We start from the raw sequence: 5135 nt of genomic DNA, 5'->3' as shown, positions 1-5135 counted from the left end.
GCACAACACTACCTCAACATAGTGCATTTTTTCTAAGGACGGGCAAAGGACACACACGCGCATAACACACCCCTCAGTGCAATACATTCGAGTTGGGTGAACGCAAAGTGTATCTTGTTGGTACAAGACGCACCAATTATTGCAATGCATACCGGGTGTTGATTGTTTTATTATTATTATATTTTTTTATATATTTACTTTATTTTTTACATCAACGCAAGTTACAAGGACCTTGCGGTAATAATTTTCTTCTTATTAACCAATCATTCACCAAGTTTAAGAATAACACATTTATGACAGAAAAGTAAAGATTTAAAGAAAGTACAGAAATAAATGCAAGAGAATTAAATGAACTATAAATTCAGAACGCATTGAAAGACAAATTGAATGAAGCAGTAAAAGACAAAGTTCATAAATCAATAAAGACAGAAATTCAGAAAGCATGTAAACATAGAATTGAGATATGGAGCGGAAGATAGTTTTCTTTGACGAACGCAATCCACACCTTCGCAGGCGGTCCAACTTTCCTGCCCAATGTCTTCAGGGAAATTGCTCCTTTACATGAGATCCAGGAACTTCATAATTGCTGGCCAACGTTCCCGGTGTTCTATTTCGAAGTTTAGATGCCAGCTGCCTCCAACCAGGATTATACGTGTTGCTTGATTTCAAAGACGCCTGCGCCTGCATCACCGCATCATTTTTATCCATGTATTGCTTGAGTAGGGTCTCCAATGAATTACTAGAGGTGTTTGAAGTTGAAGGTTGTTGGTTGTGGGATTGTTTTTGTTGACCCTGATTCTGATTGTGGTGAAAAGGTGGAGGGTTCCCTCGATTCCCTGAGTTGCTATTCTGATGGGTGCTTGCCTCACCTTGGTTCTGATTTCCTCCCCAACCGAAGTTAGGGTGGTTCCTCCAACCAGGATTATACGTGTTGCTGTAGGAGTTATTCTGGATAGCGCATACTTGTTGTACATTCAATGGGCACATGTCCGCCGCATAGGCCCCTCCACAATTGACGCAACTAATTGCGGCCACTTGAGCAGGTGCAATAGGTTGCGTTGATCCTTAGGAGAGGGCACCTTGATTAAGCGCCATCGACTGGAGGATAGAGGTCACTACGGCCATCTGGGCGGCCAAGGTAGTCATTGTCTCCGCAGGGACAATGGCAGTTTCATTTCTTCTTCTCTCGGAGCCTCTTCCTCCATATCCATCGTCGACCTAGGACATAAAACCCAACATAACATTGAGTCGATGGAAAAAAAGTAATATCTATAAAATCTAACATTTCACATAATTGAAGTTGTTAGTAAGTCCTAGGGAACGTTACTGCATGTCTCTGACCAATGTTCCAAGAGGGTCTTTCTATTGAAGTCAGTATTGTTATATAAGAAAATAAAATGATAATAAACTATCTACTAACTTGAATAGTTTTTTGAGTTACATTTACATGTTTATTGAAATAAAGTATCAGTACATAATTATATCTTGTTTTTGTTGGAAAAACATTTGCATGATCATATATAAAATCTAATCGTGTCTTTTTTGTGCAAAATAAATTTCTAATTCTCTTCGGTCGATCACATTTCAATATTTATCTTACGGAGAAAAAGGTTTTAAATTTTCATTTAGAAGATTTTCAGCTCTCTAATAAATGGAGTTTGAGACAATGAAAACAAAATATATGTATTTATTATGTGAAAAGGTGCAAGAAAGAGAAATGTGCCATTATTGTATAAAAGAGTTGTATTTATGTAAACGATAAATTACAATCTACTGATTATTTATTAATAGAAAAAGGATTTGAAGAAAAAGTAATAATTGTTGAAAGGTATAAATACAAAAGGGGAATGTAAAATCAAATGAGACAAGAAAAGGCATGAAAGGATACAAAGACAAAACAAGAATTATTGAAAGATGTAGGGATAAAAAGGGAATGAAAAGTTAAATAAAAAGAAAAAGAAAAGGCATGAATGATGCGTACAAGAGCAAGGGTGAGGGTACAATAGTCATTATCGAAAAATCTAAGAGCAAAAAGGGAAATTAAAATTCTCCATTCATAAGAATTTTTAATATGATATAGATAGATATGAAAAGTTAGCAGCTTTATTTGCAAGAAAAATGTGAACATTACTATGTAGATATAAATTTTTTTTCCCCAGCTGTATATACTAAAGCCAAAGATTTTCAGCAGATGAACAATTGTCACCAATAATGTACTTACAATAAAGTACATTTATCAAGTATTCTATATATATATAAAATCCTAGGATCTACTATTAAGAACCATGATTTCCTTTCCCTATAAATACATTTGGGTGCTCAAATACAAAGGCACCAAAAACCACTTGCTACAAGGAAAAGTACTTTTCATTAAACTATGGTCGTTCTTCCTTTCTTTTGTATCTTTTTGTTGCTTAAGTTTCATGGCAATGCTGCCATGAAAATTAAGCTTTCAGGTACTTCCAACACAATCAAATTACAAACCTACATTGTCCATGTGCAGCAGCCAGAGCTCGGGATTTCGGATAACACCATTGATCTACAAAGTTGGTATACATCATTCTTACCAGAAACGATCGAAGCATCGAATGAACAGTCACGGTTACTTTATTCGTATCGTAACGTGATGAGTGATTTTTCTGCAAGACTTACAGAAGAAGAAGTTAAAGCCATGGAAGAGAGCAAGGTTTCATCTCAGCCAGACCAGAAACCATATTGAATTTGCACACAACTCATACACCCGAGTACTTGGGGTTGAACAAACAATTTGGATTGTGGAAAGATTCAAATTTTGGAAAGGGAGTTATCATAGGAGTGTTGGATACTGGAATTTCTCCTAAACATCCTTCGTTTAATGATGATGGAATGCCACAACCACCAGCTAAATGGAAAGGGAGATGCGAGTTTGGTGCTTCCATTTGTAATAATAAGTTGATTGGTGCAAGAACTTTCAATCATGCTTATAGTGCTTTGATGGGGGAATCACCGATTGATGAACATGGACATGGCACACACACAGCAGGCACGGCTGCAGGCACTTTTGTTGAGGGTGCTGAAGCTTTGGGAAATGCAAGAGGGAAGGCAGTTGGAATGGCACCTTTAGCTCATCTTGCAATATATAAAGTTTGTACTCCAAAAGGCTGCTCAGATAGCGATGTACTTGCAGCATTAGATGCCGCAATTGATGACGGTGTTGACGTGCTCTCACTCTCCCTTGGCTCCTCTCCATGTCCGTTTTTCAATGACAGTATTGCTATAGGCTCATTTGCAGCCATTGAAAAGGGAATTTTTGTGAGTTGTTCAGCTGGGAATGAAGGCCCTTCCAAAAGCACAGAACGAAACGGAGCACCTTGGATTCTAACAGTCGGAGCAAGCACTATTGATCGAAAAATATCGGCATTAGCAAAGCTTGGAAATGGTGAAGTCCATGATGGTGAATCTTTGTTCCAGCCAAGAGATTTTGCATCAACATTCTTACCACTTGTATACGCTGGCAGCAGTGTAATCGAAAGGTCTAAATTTTGTGTTCATGGCTCACTTGCGAACTTGAATGTGAAAGGAAAAGTTGTGGTATGTGAAACAGAAGAAAATATAAGCACAGATGAACAAGGGTTGGTAGTGAAAAATGCTGGTGGAGCTGCCATGATTCTTATAAACCAAAAACCAGAAGGGTTCACTACACTAGCCGAAGATCATATTCTTCCAGCAACCGGTGTAAGCTATGAAGCTGGACTCAAAATCAAAGCATATATAAGTTCATCACAGAATCCAATAGCGTCAATTTCATTTAGAGGAACTCTGATTGGAAATAGAGCCTCAACTTTCTCCCCTGCTATGGGATATTTTTCTTCTCGAGGCCCCTGCCTCCAAAGCCCTGGGATCTTGAAACCTGACATAACAGGCCCTGGTGTTAACATTCTTGCAGCTTGGCCATTCCCATTACACGACAACACAAACACTAAATCAACATTTAATGTTATGTCAGGAACATCAATGTCTTGTCCTCATTTAAGCGGAATTTCAACTTTGATCAAAAGTGTTCATCCCAATTGGTCCCCTGCTGCCATAAAATCTGCAATTATGACCTCTGCAGACGTAACAAATCCTCGAGGAATACCAATTCTTGATCAAGATTTGAAACCAGCGAACTTTTTTGCTTTGGGGTCCGGACATGTCAATCCCTCAAAAGAAGTTGACCCAGGATTGGTCTACGACATTCAACCTTATGATTACGTTCCTTATCTTTGCGGTTTGTACAGAGGTGTTCTAGTCTCGATTATTGTTCGTAGACCAGTAAGGTGTTCGAAGATATCAAGAATACGTGAAGGGGATTTGAATTATCCTTCGTTTGCCGTGAGGTTGGGAGCCTCACAGACATTTAATAGAACAGTGACAAATGTGGGTGATGCGAACTCAGTTTGTTCCGCCATTGTTGAGGCACCGATTGGAGTTTCAGTGAGTGTTACACCAAGCAATTTGAAATTCTCGAGGGTGAATGAAAAAATGACATATTCGATAACTTTCAGTCGTGATGCTTTAGTTAGAATGAGGAGTGAATTCAGTGAAGGGTATCTCATATGGGTTTCTAACAAACACATGGTGAGGAGTCCAATCTCTGTGAATTTCAACTAAGGTCTGTGAGGAAAGTTTATGAGACCTATTATGCACTATTTTCATTTCTGTATTTCTGTTGATCTAATGAAATAATATGTTTGCTATATTTTCTTTAGAAGAACGAATTAACTATTAGAATAGTATTAGAATAGTAGTTGATTTGTATCTATTCTAGTGATGAGTTTAGATTGACTTGAGAAAAATATATTTATTAGAAAAATCATTTTTATTTAAATTCTTTTGATAAAAACGGTTTAAAATACAGTTTAAAAACTATTTTGAATGGTTACCAAACAGTCCATTTTGTTTTCAAAATCACTTATTTTTTAAATTAACCACTTGAAAATATATTCCAACCACATCCTATATTTGGATTGAGAGAATAAACTGGTGTTTAGATATATAACTTTCGCATAAAACTTCCAATAATTAAAGATGACTTTCTTTTCCATGTCTATTATGGTGTATAAACTTTGAATAATACTGTTACATATTTACTTACCCTCATATTTATGCAATTG

At 37.0% G+C, this 5135-nt stretch overlaps 1 pseudogene; it reads left to right on the top strand.

The window, feature by feature from the left end:
* The first annotated feature begins 2377 nt into the window (after nucleotides 1-2377).
* LOC150031758 (subtilisin-like protease 4 pseudogene) lies at nucleotides 2378-4632 on the top strand (annotated as a pseudogene).
* The last annotated feature ends 503 nt before the right edge of the window (nucleotides 4633-5135 follow it).

The sequence above is a fragment of the Benincasa hispida genome, chromosome 12, assembly GCF_027475165.1.
Source record: "Benincasa hispida cultivar pf3 chromosome 12, pf3_genome.v1.1, whole genome shotgun sequence".
NCBI classification, from domain to species: Eukaryota; Viridiplantae; Streptophyta; class Magnoliopsida; order Cucurbitales; family Cucurbitaceae; genus Benincasa; species Benincasa hispida.
Note: the sequence above shows the minus strand (reverse complement) of the source record. Positions and strands in the feature narration are given on the sequence as shown.